Source organism: Chiloscyllium plagiosum, unplaced genomic scaffold (assembly GCF_037043375.1).
Source record: "Chiloscyllium plagiosum isolate Xiang-an unplaced genomic scaffold, Cpla_swu_hap1 HiC_scaffold_10, whole genome shotgun sequence".
Lineage (NCBI taxonomy): Eukaryota > Metazoa > Chordata > Chondrichthyes > Orectolobiformes > Hemiscylliidae > Chiloscyllium > Chiloscyllium plagiosum.
In genome coordinates, this window is record NW_028270148.1 from 42,094,321 (window position 1) to 42,109,516 (window position 15,196).

At 39.9% G+C, this 15,196-nt stretch overlaps 1 long non-coding RNA gene across 1 annotated transcript in view; it reads left to right on the forward strand.

Annotated features, from left to right (window-relative positions):
* The first annotated feature begins 2,412 nt into the window (after positions 1–2,412).
* The window catches only part of LOC148148946 (uncharacterized), a 97,719-nt gene continuing 84,935 nt past the window's right edge, over positions 2,413–15,196 (forward strand). The window contains exon 1 of the long non-coding RNA XR_015758285.1: positions 2,413–2,529. This is a non-coding gene — a long non-coding RNA (uncharacterized LOC148148946). The remainder of the gene's footprint in view (positions 2,530–15,196) is intronic.

Consider the following 15,196-nt stretch of genomic DNA (forward strand, 5'->3'; position numbering starts at 1 on the left):
AGACTACAACCCAGTTATCATATTCTGCAGCAAACTAACTGTGTGAAAGATTTTTTTCAAGTCCTTGATGGAGGGGTGTTTTTAGTTTAATATAACTAATCATAAGGTGATGACCACTCCCCATTGGAAACATTGCCTGTATTTTGTGCTCACCAGTGATCTCAATTAGAAATTGGGGCCTTCATTTTCCGAATTTCCTTTGGCCAAGTTTGAAACTTTTAGTAAATTTAACTGAGACAGCTTGGAATCTCTCTTTGTATGTCCAAATATAAACAAGCTCTTAACAAACAAGAATTGACAAGTTAACGATAAATGTTATAGGGATTGCTGGGCTACTATGCCTGGTGACTCAAGTTGTTGAGTAAAAACAGAAGGGTTTGTTTTGACAAAATATAAGCTGACTTTGAGCTGGGGTGGGCAGGGAGAGAATAGTTACCCTGACATCGTGAATAATTATTCAAAGTCCATGGCAACAAGTGGGTGAATAACCACAGGATCAGCCTCTAGAACAGGATGTACCAACACATGCTCAGGTTCAGGGGGGATTTCTCATCAGAGAGCAGTCCTTGACAGTTGACTGATCCTGTCAGATGGAAGATGGACTGGTCAGTGGAAAGGAGGAAGATCCTGGGGAGAGTTCCCAAACACTTTGGCTAGAGAGCAGGATGCTGCCTTCACAATTTTCATGAGATCAGCATACTCTGTGCTCACTGCTTGTTCATCCACTGGTATCAATGAACCATCCTCAATTGTCACAGGCCATGTACGTTTTTATTATCTAACTAACTAACTAACTAACTAACTTCTAAACTGTTGCTTCTTAACAAATTTAATAAACTGTCTGAAAACTCCTTACAAATGGTTGACTGCCTTTATTAGGTAACTATGACCCTGAGCCTACAAAATTTAACACCTTGAAGAAACAGTGGTGTCAACAGACAGGCTAAACAGCCAGGCACAATGTGGAGTTGTCACAGACAGCAAAGCAGGAAGTAACAATAGATTTTATAACTTTTTCATAATTTAATAAGAACTTAATAAGAATGTTTATCTTGGAATGAAGAAATTTGACACTTCAGAAATATAACATGAAACTTTCAGGGCCAGGGAAGTTGCCCAATCGTAATTATGACTCAGTACATCATTAAAACCCTGTTAAATCTCAGTCAAAACAGTAGTCGTTTTATTGTGTTTTGAGTAATAGTTTTAATAAATGGAAGTTCACATCAAACCAATGTTTCCCAATTGACTTGCATCGAACAGGACTTCAACAGAACAACCAGCCGGGAGCAAGAAATCATTGACAACAAACTTGTGTGTGTGCAGCTGCCAAAAGCTGCAGTCACTTTCACTAACTAATTATGGTGGATATTGAGGGTTTTGCTAGCATTACACACAGAAGTCCTAGGACATGGATTTATTTGCTCTTTCTACAGATGCTGCTGAACTGCTGAACATTTCCTGCTCTTGTTTAAGATTTTTGAGCATGTGCAATTGCTATTTTCTGTTGTTTGATGTAGCCATTGTTGGGAACCATTTTTCCATGTTCTGTGAATCTGGCAAGCTCATCTGCGTTTTGCATTTCCTTGTGCTATTATCACCTTAAGCTTTTGTCCAATGTTATTTGAAATGGCTTTATATCTGAGTTCTGGATTTCCAATAACTTGCAATCTGCTCCATGACCACTAGATGGTAGATCAAGACAGGTAATTCAACCACAGTCCAGTAATATTTGCAAAGATTGTCTACTTGGCCTATTTGCATTTAGAACATGGACACTGTCCTAAATATGTCCAATTATTCAGTTTTCTCCTCCTCACTGTGACTCATCCTTATAAATATACTATGTATGTCAGTGCATCATACAATCCTTCCTTGTGCCCCTGTGCTTGTTTATGGCAGGAATGGATGTAGCAGGCAGGTATGTAATGAACCTTTCTCTTGGTTTTAGTTTGTTGGGAAAAAGTTCCTCCCCAGCACACAGATTTCTTTGGGGGTGCGGGAAGTCTGTTTGGAAAATCATTCTTTTCCACAGTTAAATGGACTGCTCAGCACATAGGCGCATATGACTTAGGGGCAGGAATAGGCCATTCAGCCATCATGCCTGCCCATCAGCACAGGGGCAAGAAGAACATTGTCAAACTGGTTGTGGTGTCAACTCCACTTCCTGTTCTCCTCCCCACCCCACCCCCAATAACCTTGATTCCATGCAGCATGAGCTGTACATTTCCGGTTGCTTATAGCCACCCACCTCCCGGCAAAGCCTGGCTAGATAAAATTGGTGGTGACCCAGCCATCCATAGTGACGACGGCCTGGCCGGGGCAGTTTGACTTTAGGAGCGGCAGTGACTGCTTTAAGATTGGACTTCTTCCCCCAGCTTGAAGAGAGGAAGACCTGCTTCAGAGAGCTGCCAGCCCTAAGGGTGGCCCCAAACTCTACAGTGGCAAACAGGACCGATGGCAACTGCTGGGACTACGGGCGACGCTGATGAAGAGAAGCCTGGACTGAAAAGAAGGCTGGAGGGCCAGGTGGGCAATCGAGGAAGGGAAATGTAGGACCTTGGAGGATATGGTGTATTCACTGGATCCTGGACCCTATAAAGGAGGTCGCACTTCTCAGTCCTGACCTTGATCAACACCAGCCCACATATCGACAGGTGCTGAGCTGCTCGCGTGGCACAGACCTCACCTGCCGTGGGTAGCTTAGGACAGGGACCCCAAGTGGCCATTTATAGATCCGAGGGTGGGCTGCCTGACAGGTCCACTGCATCCCCTTAAATTGGAGACAAGTTACGGTCAGAAGAGAGGCAGCATACAGGCCACATGTTGGATTTAATTAACCCCTACTTCACCTCAAATCTGCCCTTGGGGAGAGTGTAAAAAACAGTCTCATGCTTTTTGGGGGCCATTGCACATCCTTGGTTATGTGCATTAAGTTGATATGAAAGACTGAGTCATAGACTCATAGAGATCCACAGCATGGAAAGAAACCCTTTGGTCCAACTCGTCCATGCCGACCAGACATCCCAAACTAATCTAGTCCCATTTGTCAGCACTTAGCCCATATCCCTTTAAACTCTTCCTATTCATACACCCATCCAGCCTATTAAATGCTGTAATTGTACCAGCCACCACCACCTCCTCTGGCAGTTCATTCCATACACATACCACCCTCTATATAAAAGGTTTCCCCTCAGGTCTCTTTTAAATCTTTTCCCTCTCATCTTAAACCTCTGCCCTCTAATTCTGGACCCTTCCACCCTAGAGAAAAGACCTTGATTATTCACCCTAACCATGCCCCTCATGATTTTATAAACCTCTATAGAGACACCTCTCAGCCTCCGACGCTCCAGGGAAAATAGCCCCAGCCTATTCTGCCTCTCCCTACAGTTCAAACCCTCCAACCATGGGAACATCTTTGCAAATCTTTTCTGAACCCTTTCAAGTTTAACAACATTTTGCGTACAACAGGGAGACCAGTATTCCGAAGGGAGAGTCAATTATAATTGGGATCCCAAAGAGAGTTAGAGCATCCCCTTCCTGGTCTGACTCAACTTTGTAGAATGTGTATGAGTACGTGTTGTGACAAAGTCAAAATCTTGAAAGAGGTGTTTTAATATCTATAACTGAAGGATGTAAATTGGGCACGTAAGGTTGAAATGACAGTGTAAAACTGGCTTGGGTTTCCTGTTTCCCACTGAAATCAGAGCACAGTTCAAAGGTACTGCTTCCAATTTGATGAAGGGGACTAGCAAACATTTACCAGTTGTTGATATTGTAGACTCAGAGCTGTTTCCCATTTCCTGATCCCTGAGTCAGGGGAATGGTGGGCAATCTTCAAATGAGGCACACAATGTAGAAGAAATTGAACAGCCGTCTATGTTGCAAAGAGATAAACAAGAAAAGTATTGTGTCTGTAGATACTTTAAAAATAGAAAGGGGAAAAAAAATAACTTACTGGCTGGTTTGGCAATTCACTAATGAGGTCTCAATGCAAAATGCTAAATCATCCTAAAAATAATTATTTTTATCAATCACAAACTTATTAGAATTTTACAGAGCATTAAACTAACATCTAAAGCTTCCCAGCTGCCAACACTTTCAACTTTTTCTACATTATCTTTCTGGCACAACATAATATTGTTCAAAATAACAGGGTCTGTACTAGCTTTGCTATTTGTATGATGCATCTTTCATCTTAAGTGTTCACTCACATCTTAAATACTAACTTTTGTTTGAAAGGAAGAGTTTGGTAAAATTTTGATGAAATGATGCTTTGATATGGTTTCTTTAATGAAGTGGTCCAGTGCTTTCAATGCTTTTGCCTGTTGTTTTGTGGCTTTAATATTACTCAGGTAATATTGTATGTCTTAATATAGTGAAGGATTTTAACATTTCTCCAAGGAGCAAAATACCCTTTGCCTGCTTGGTTAAAGTTCTGTTACGTGCTCAGCAATAGCATTCAGATTTGGCTTGCTGACAACTTCAGGAATTCTTACATTCAGACTGTCCAAATCCATAAGCTGAAAGCCACAATTCAGACGAGACAGTAAACCATGGTACAGTGCCTGTAAAAAGGCTATCTTCTCCATTGGGACTAGCTCAAAGCATGACCTGGTTATTCCCATTGTCAGGCTAAGAAGGAATCAGACACCTAGGGGATGAAAAGTCAGGAAGCGTGGGTGCAAAACAAACAGACCGCTGAATGGAAAATGGATACCAGGAAAGACACCAAAATAAAATCAGATATTTAACTTATTAAGCAGCTTTAGATAATTCTTGTCACAAAGTAGAAAACAACAGTGAGAAACATTAAATAAGTAATTTGTCCATCTGCATCACATACTGCTATGTTTTTTTTCAAACTGACTAATGAATTTATGGGCCAAACTGGAGAAAAACTTTATATTCACATCATCGTGAGAGTTATTAAAATCTAATCTCCAATCTGGCCATAATCAGCCTCGCATGGACCAAAGATTCAGAAATGAGATAATACTCATGTAGTTCATTTAATGATATAATTACTGCTGTGAGTTAAGGAACAATAATGCATTGTGTCCTACCATTTTCAGTAATGTATATCACTAAACGTGCCATTTTTATTGACATGATACTTTGCACTATGAATGATATGCTTACATATCACCCAAGGTAAGTTATTTTACTATGCCAACGTGACTCAATCCTACTAGTTAAAAATGGCCAGACACACATCATAGGATATGTGAATTGTTCTTTTTAAAATTAAGGATAATCTCCTCTGTATTTTGTTGACATTGAACTGATAGAATCAGTATGCAGTAGACTTTAACAGGTCAATCATCCATCCAGTGGGAGGTGCTATTTCATAGGAATAAGTAGTTAGAGAATCAGATAACAGCAATGAAAGTGAGCTTCACTGCTTTGCAAATAACTCATTCAATGTTGACTTACAGAATGGCTCCTGTATGTCCTGTTGAAAGTGTATTTCAAATGAAATGTGTTATCATTAAATTTTCTCTACTCTCTCTATTGGTGGCAAAATTCAGATCAACTCTGAGTGCATGTTACTCAGCCAGCATTCGACTCACCTGATTCTGTGTAACGCAAACAATCTGAGCTTATTCTTTCAGGTTGTATGCATGTACACTGCTTAATGTATGAAATAAGGCGACCAAGTTTGGTAAGAGTGGAAAGGAGGTAAATCAGGAAGTAATAAATGGGTGATAACAAGCTTTGGTTCAATCCCAGTCTTGGGTGACTGTGTGGAGTTTGCACATTGTCTGAGTGGGTTTCCTCCCACAATCCAAAGATGTGCAGGTCAGGTGCATTGGCCTTGCTAAATTGCCCATAGTATTAGGTGCATTAGTCGAGGAATGGGTCTGGGTGGGTTACTCTTTGGAGGGTTGGTGTGGACTTGTTGGGCCAAATGGCCTTTTTTTTGTTGTGTGTGTGCAGGTGTGAGACACAGTGAAAGACACAAGTTGTACGAATCTTTATTCAATATTCACCACTAGGTAGAACAGAAACACCCAAGTGGCCAGTGACAAGCAGTGCCCTTCACATCAAAGGGCAATGCTGTGTGATCAAACAGTGAAGGGGAGGGTAGGGATTAAATCAAAATAGAATTGGACAGGGAAATAATACACCCCACTCCCTGCAGCGCCCACCTCTCCTCGAACAGCTGGTGGACACCGTGTGTTCCTTCTCCAGAGACACCCGGGCATGGCCTGTTTTTACTCTGTAGGGAATGGAATCTAATCTTAATAGTCTAAAGTAACAACTAATGATAAATTATCCAATCAGTGACATTCTCAACCAAGCATTAAAATGTGCTTATATTACATGTTCATATGAATCAGTTTTTTTAACATCAACCTGCTAGGGCACATTATGATGCACATCCCGCAGTCAAACCTGGCCTTCTGGTTTAGAGGTAGGGATATTACCATAATGCCACAAGAGTCCATTTATGTGAATGTTTTATGCTAATGCCTTATTTTAAATGGGTCAATGCCTCTAGGAAAATAGTGTAACAGAGAAAAGTGGTCCATGTGTATTAGATGTTAATATGTGAAGTTCAATGTTAAGGAGGGAAAGGCTCATCAGTTGTGAGGTCCGAGGCAAGAATGCATTAAGGAAAGATTAAATGAGCTCTCAAGAACAAGCAAGAAAGTGTAAGTGATATGGTTGCACTTGCTGAACAGTTAAAATACAGTGTCACACATGTTAATAATTTTCAACCCTTGCTCTAGAAAGCTAAAAGAAGGCAATTCTTTGAATTTATAAGTTCAAAACGTGAGCATTATATCCCAGATTGGAACATAAGAATGGCACAAAATAATCTAAGTAGAAAGATTATTTTCCATGCCTCTTCATTACCCTCCCTACCTCCTCCATCATCACCCCAAACGTATACACTGGGGTACACTGTAGCATATTGATTACAGTAGTGATGTAAAAGGTCATTAAGTAAAAAATTGATTCCAATTCCACCTGAAAAGCTGGAGAATTTAAATTCCGCTAATTAATCAAGCCTGGGATATGAAGTTAGAGTGGAATTGTATGACCTTTAATGATCTTTGGAGGTTGGGAGCAAAAGTAGGTCCCAATTCCATTGGTAAAACTTGGTTGCAAGTCTGCATGATCTTACTAGAGGCAATGAATTTAGAGACCACTGCTGGGAATATCCTCAAATTAAAAATGGCGGACATGATAATACACCTAGTTTGACCAATAGGGGGAGCGTGCAGTATTATCCTGGAAGCAGCTCCATTGGGAAAGGTAGACAGGAGAAGGTGAGAGGGTTTCATGCATCATGATAAAAGCATTAAACTGTTAAAATCTTATTAGGTTTATTCTTGCCATTTAGGAAATTTCCACTGCTGTCCTTACCCACTCTAACTTAAATATGATTTGAGGCCCACTAAAATATGGTTAACTCTTAGCTGCCCACTTAAATAGTCTGGCAAACCACAAATTGCTCTTATTAGAAATCAGCACTTCAGTGCTTTCCAGAAGGTAATTAGGGATGAACAATAAATTCTAGTCTTGCCAGCAGCACCCATATCCTGTGAATTAAATAAAGCATATTTTGTCAGAGACCAGTGTTCAAAGCACATGTATAAGCTAAAAATCATTTTTGTTTTGCACACATTTATCCTGACTCTTTTTATGAGTTCCCATTATATTTACCCAAGTTAATAAAAAATTCACACTTCCTGCTAAAGTTGCATTTATGATCCATGAGTATTATATGGGGATGCTACAATGATAATGATTGTAATGTGAAAATGATTGTTGGAGGAACAGAGCTGGTAAAAATCTTTAGAGAATTCCAGTTCTAAGGAATGCAGATGAAAGGACATCAGCCATATGATAGTGAACATAATAAAATCAACTATTAAATTATTATCCTGTTACCTTGGATTTAGAACACAAGGTAGATGCATGGATCTCCAGCAAGCTAGGAAAATACTGATCATTTATTAAAAACACATCTGATTAATATTTGCACTTTGGCAAATTATTTCTGATTGTCTAATAAATCTATTTTAAATGGAAGTGTTCCTGGTCTGGTCTTTAGTTTCCCTTCCCTGTGTCAGTTGCATGGGAATAATGTTGGTATCTTTTCTTTTCCTCAGGATGAAATGAAGTTAATGCTATTAGCAATGTTCTGGAGCTGTAAATGCCGTAAAGTTGCACAACTGATTTCTGTTGCTCCACTTTGCTCTCTGCTAGTGTAATTGCTCATTTCCTCTTATTAAGATTGAGGTATCTGGAAATTCCAATGAAACATAATAATGCACCAGCAGGCAAGACAATGTTTACAATTGACTTTTTAGAACTAGAAACCCAGAGATTGGTGATGAAATGAAGTATTACACCGATGGCAAATTTGCATCACTGGCGAGTAATTTAGTGAGCCTATCATTTCACTCAGTTCCCATCCGGTGTCTGCACATCAGGAAATTGCAGTAGCACTGTTAAACTGGCATTTCTCTGAAACTCCGTATCATGCATTAACTTGATTGAGACCATTAATTCCCAGATTATTGCTGGTTAAAGGAGAGCACACAAACTTAAAGCCTGCCACATATGAAATATGTATTGCAACTCAGGCAGATTCTTGCACATTGACATATAGATTAGATTACTTCCAGTGTGGAAGCAGGCCCTTCGGCCCAACAAGTCCATACCGACCCACAACCCACCCAGACCCATTCTCCTGCATTTACCCCTTCACCTAACACTACGGGCAATTTAGCATGGCCAATTCACCTAACCTGCACATTTTTGGACTGTGGGAGGAAACCGGAGCACCCCGAGGAAACCCACGCAGATACGGGGAGAATGTGCAAACTCCACACAGTCAGTCGCCTGAGGTGGGAATTGAACCCGGGTCTCTGGCACTGTGAGGCAGCAGTGCTAACCACTTTGCCACAGTATAAAAGCGAGCTTAGCTCCAAGCTGTTCATGCATATGCACAATGTATCAAACTGGGAATTCCTCCAGTTCCTATTTTCTCCCTTAACTTTTGCAAGGTGAGATGGAAGGTTAGCTAGAGATGTTAGTGGCACCAGAGACATGAGCAGGGATCATTGTGCAACTGATTATAGCTATTGGCCCTTGCACAACTGACTGGCAATTACTGAAGAGCAATATTTCTTGGGTTTCATGATTAGTGACTATCATCTGCTTAAAGAAGACTTGTAGGCAAACACAGCTATAATTTTGTCCTGATCTTGTCAACAAGTTCATATTTGACCATGAAGAAGTATAGCCAGGAAGATTGGTACGCCAAATATTTTTACAAAAACACCTAACTCAATTGTTGTTCTGTTCCTTTAAGGAACCATACCTCGTAAAATAGCCTAAGCCACCTTTGATTGTTCAATCCTACAATATCAATGTTCATATGAATGTCCTTCCTTTTCTGTGCTGATACATCACTCTGCACAGTCAGAAGCAATCCCTTAAGGCAAGTTAAAATTCAGAGTAATCAAACTATTTCACAATCAGAATGGTGTGGAATTGGTGAACTGGCTTTCCCAGTGGTTATCGTTTGTTCTGGTGTATTGTGAGGTCAACTTAACCCTTAAACTTCTATTAAGGGCCTCCCCTATGAAGGGATTTAGGTGACCCAATGCTACATTGAGACTGATCAACGACCAGAGACCTAAGCTTTGAACTCCCTAAACCTGCCCAAACCTCTATTTCCCTCTCCTCCTTTGTGACTCTCCATACAACCTACCTGTTTGGCCAAGCCTTCATTTACTTGTCTCAATATATCTTTGTGGCTTTGTGGGATATTTTACTAAAACAACAAAGATGCTTTATTACATTAAAACACAAATCCATATTGTTGGTGAGTGTAGACTGCAGGCTGAATTACAGGTCATTCTGCAATAATGTGCGTTTTGTTAATTGTGAATTGGCTGTAATGCAAATGACAAATTGGGGATGCTGTTTCTAAAACGTGAACTTTTAAAATGTGTGTTGGCTATAACACAGTTACATTGCCACCTCTTTAAATGCTGTCTCTAAAGCATGATTTTCTATGACGCAACCATTACATTATAGAAGAACTACTTGTATTTTGTGGAATCCTGTGCATCTTCTAAAAGTTCACTTGAGAATGTCGTTAGTGGAACTGTTGGAGTGGGTCATGCGATGTACAGAGTGAGAGGAAGGATCTAAAGCAGGAAAATAAAGGATAGAAGCTTAAGAAATTTTATTTAGCTGCAGGAAATAGATCCTGGTCCACAAGCTGAATCTGGGGGTCCTGGAAAAGCTGACGGGATATCAGACTTTGGACCTGACATACATCTGCATAAACAAACACATTCTCCAGTGAATATCTCTAGACAGCTCCTCAGAGAAGATCATTGGAGGTTCTGGGTCCTGTGTTGCCAAGAATAACAGTCAAATGACTCTTACAATAGTGGCATAACTGGGAGTTAAGGTGGTGATCAAGAGAGGGAAAAGGTAATGATCAGAAAGCCAAGGCAGTGAACAGGATTTAATATGTGTCCTGGCCAGAAATGGTCCATGGTTTTAATGCAAGACAGAGACTGATAATCCAGAGAAATTAGACATTAGCAGATTTTACTGAAATGTCTTGTTATAATGGTAGTGGATAATAGACTGTCTGCCTTCTGTAAAACCAGGCTGATATGAGGCCTACCAATGGTCTTTAAGAGGCCATATTAGTCTACTGCTTTCTCTACATTGATACAATAAATACAAATCAAAAGTAACTTCTGCCATTGAACACCCTTGAAGATCCTGAGATCATGAAAGGGATTTTATGAACAGAAGTGCTTTTTTTAATGGCACCAGGTGATCATGTCGCAGCTAACTTGGCATGAAACAAATTACATTCTTCAAAGGGGTAACTTGCAACGTCACTTCCTGGTGTAATCTAGTACAACAGATAGTCTGCCATTGTAGAAACCTCCATTCCACCTATAACATCCTGTTGCCTATTAAAGCACCACCCACAGCAATATTGCATTGATTTCAAGGGATAGAAACTCAGACAGTGTCATTATGGTGAGCTATTCCCATTCCCTCCACCCAGGTTATTATTGTCAGCTAGAGGAGTTGTAAATTACCACCTACAGGTAGTTTGTCTATAATGCGATGGTTGCATTCCTGTGCAACTCCGCATTATTGAAAAATCATGCTTTAGAAATAGTGCTCGAAGTGTTGGCAATGTAATCATGTTATGGCCAAAATACGTTTTAAAAGTTTGAGTTTTAGAAACAGTGTTCCCAATTCACCAATTGCGTTACGGCGAATTCGACTTAATGAGACATGCGTTATAACAGAACGACCTGTATTCACTGTGTGAAAACTGAAAGCAGGGTCTCTTGTGGATGTGTGCCAAATGCAAAGGTTTATGTATGCTAAAAACAAGTAGATAAAACAGGCAATATAGTTAAATAGCTCAGAGCACTTATCTCAACTTGGCCCGTGGCTTATAGAAGTATACATGTAGAGTAAGGAACTCAAATATTGTTAGCCAATGGAGTTTTGTTGAATAAATAACAAATAAATGAAGTATTTTGCTTATCAATATTTTAGAATCAGCTCAGGAAACAACTAAGAGGATTGAATTACTGCTGACTTGCTAAGGTTTAATTTCTCCTGATTATCAGACTCTGTTTTGATTGCTTTGTCCAAAGTGGAAACACAGGTAATAAACTGAGAAGTAACTTAAATACATTTAAAAATTGAGGAATGTGCTCAAAGCAGCCTCCTCATAATGATAATGCTGACTCCCTTGACTTCATCAATCACCAGCAGCTGCTATTTAGCTCACCGTTTCTCTTCCTCAACTGCTCATTTGGGATGGAAATGGGAGGCAGCTTCATTCCTTGGTTCATGAGCTTAAACCCAATCCATTATAGATTAGAGATCAGAGGGAGGTAACATTGATTCTGAATCGTTCAGTCAGTGGTTAGAGTCAACTGGAGTATTGTACTCTTGACGGACAGATGAGTTTTGCTGAGCAATCCTCTTGCAATCGGATTAGTTCTGGATAATTACAGAAACATTATTATCCTGCAGTGCCTCCTTACACCGATTATGTCATCCAAGAACATTTTTGCTGACATGTTAGTGTCAACACTCTGTCAAAATGCATGGAGTGTGCAGAGTAGAAGGAGAGACAGAGCTGCTTTAAGTTCGCCTACAATCCCATTTACCCTCCTGGGAAGGTTAGCAGTAAAACCTGGGGCCCACCAGCAGCTACTGGAAACTGCTGTGGAATAAATCAAAACACAAACTTTTATTTCTGCACTTTAGTATTCCTCTTTGTTTGAGAAAGCCATTGACGAAAAAGCTGCTTTACCTCAAAAAGAAATAAAAGATGTCCATCTTCTCCTCAGGAAATAGCTCTTGCTGCTTTAGGCTATATTTGGCAGGCCACAGGGACCATCATGGCTTTTCTGGACTTCCTCCTTGATCATGTGCAGGATTATGCAATAAGGCTTAATATCTTTGCACTGACATGTTTTTATAATCATTACACAAAAGCTTTCTGCTCTCAGGATATGTTTTGTTGGCATCTGTCAAAGGAGTTAGTTGTATGGTAGTCAAAGGTAACAACTGTAATCCATTAAATTTGCTTGCCTTGAAAACAGATTGAAAAAGATATTAGATTGGAGTACAATTCCTCACCGTGTATCTTGATACATTTACTGTAACTGTGATATTATACGTGTCTATCTGTATATTTGTGCTCCTTCATCGCAAGCCATAAACCGTAAATAGCATGAAATAAAAAAAAGTGAAAACCGAGAGAAAAAAAATTAAGAATAATGTTATTATTATGTCAAATGTCATAGTAGTACACAAGTGCTCCTGAGATAGGCAGAAATGTAATTCATTCTTAGCAAAATGGCAAGCGACCAGTAGCTCAGGTTATGAATTGCTTTGCAAATTAAAGAGACAGCCTCTTGGCAAAAATGTATTTTCAGTGCTTGTGCCGGCATCATTGAGATGCTGATAGTAGATCTCAGCAATGTAGCTGGAAACACAGAGGGCTGAATTTAATTCTTTCTATAGCTTTGCCTTTCCCCTCTCAATTTTCATCCTTTTCTTTCCCAGGAGTTGCTAAGTCACCACAAGTGACCATAGTTCTCTGGGGCTATGCCAATTGGCCAGTCGTTAGGTGTGAATGAATCAAAGACCAGGAAGTTGGTTGAAGCTTGCTTCACTCCTCTGTTAGAGCTTTCTTAGAAGGGAAGTGGCAACCAGACTTACAATAATGACTTACATTTATATGCTGCCTTTAATACAGTGCTTCACAGAATCAAAGCTTTACAAGTTCTGGTATATGTCCGATGTTTATTCCTCCAGAATAGTGGGAGTAGCTCCAAGGGGATTCCCGCCAAACTATTAAGAGGCTTTTCAATTCCATCATAGGTGAGTCCAATGCTCTCTTCAATTGACATTCACTTTCCGGCAAGAGGCACTGGATGCCAATTGTGAGTGGGTATCTTGGTTTATCTGTATCCTTTTGATATCAATATCAATTTGATTGACCAACAGCTCTTCAACATAGAGCTACCTGCAGTTAGAAGTCTTACCTTGAGCCAATGCATAGTCCAATGGCTGTTAAATAGTGATAGGGCACCAAGCAAGCAGAGCTGCCCAGTTCATGCCTGACTTTACGTCTGGTGGTGGGAGCTAGAGGTAGAGGGATGCTGGTAAGTAACAAGGCCACAAACAATGTATGACCTTCCAGCTGCTTTGCATTGTTTTCATGTAGGTTTCAACTTTCACACACTTAGGAAAAAGTGCAGGTGCTTAAAGGTGACACGTGGATAAGCTTGTTTGGATATTTTATATTGTGATTGGTATTATAGGCAAAGTGTTGGAGAAGAACTGACTTTCTGGAAACCTAGTTCTTCCTTTCTTCTAAATGATATTCTGGACATAATAATATCGTTATTCTTAATATTTTTCTCTCTTTTCACGATCATTTTTTATTTATTTTATGCTGTTTACGTTTTTATCCTAATGGAGGTGAGGGCTGAGGGGGTAGATACTGAGAGGCTGTTACCCTGGCTGTGAGTCTACAGTTTCCAAATAATGGGTCAGCTGTTTTGGACTAAGATGAGGAGAGGTTTCATCGCTGACAGGATTGACTCTTTGGAATTCTCTGTATCACATCGAGCTTTGGATGTTCTGATGTAGACTATATTGATATTGATAAATATTTGGACTCAAAGAGAATCATGGTTGGATAGGGAAATTGGATTTCCAGATCAGCCATGGTCTCATTGGATGATAGAGCAGGCTAGAGGACTGTATATCTACTCCAGGCCTGTTTCTTATTTCCTCATCTGATCCACAAGCGAAAGGTCATATGGACTTGCCAAACCTGCTCCACAGCACAAACTAATGCTGCTCTGAAATCAGCTGCCAGATATTTTGAATGAAAAAATCTCAAGATGGTTTATGGATTATCTCTTTATGGTCAGCATGGACTGGTTGGACCAAAGGGTCTGTTTCCATGCTGTATGACTCTATGATAAAGCGGAGAAAGTGAGCACTGCAGATGCTGGAGATCAGAGCTTAAAAATGTGTTGCTGGAAAAGCGCAGCAGGTCAGGCAGATGTGTTTTCAATCTTTTTCTCCTGCCAAAGAAAAATGTCAGATATCTCTCTGAAACTGAACTGCAATGAAAAAGGTAGGTGCTAGTGTAATGTCAAACTACATCCTTCCTTCAGGCAGACTATGATACACTGCCACACACTGCTGCTGAATGTTGGCAATGGTGACCATGTCCAACCTTACTCTGCTGAAAACGTGGCAAACCATTTGGTAAACAAACCACACAATTCTCATCTGCATCCAAGTCAATGTTAAACATGTAAGATTATGTTTAATGGGTGTGCCACTGCTAGTTTGCCTAGTGGATTTTTATACTGAGCAACAATCATTTTTAGAATGGAATAAAAGGGAATCCAAACTTGCTTTTGTAGTTCTTTGTGTATTTCAGTTCTTCCTATGATATCCACTGAAAATCTAGCTGGAGAATATGTTATGGTGTAAGCTTGAAATGTGTAACTGATAAGGGACACTCTGAAGTAAAATATAATTTATAAGGACAACAAATCATTTTATTTGAAACAAACTGGAAAAGGTAATTTGGACTGTGATGCTGCAGGGAATGAGTAAGTTGGTGGTTTTTATAACT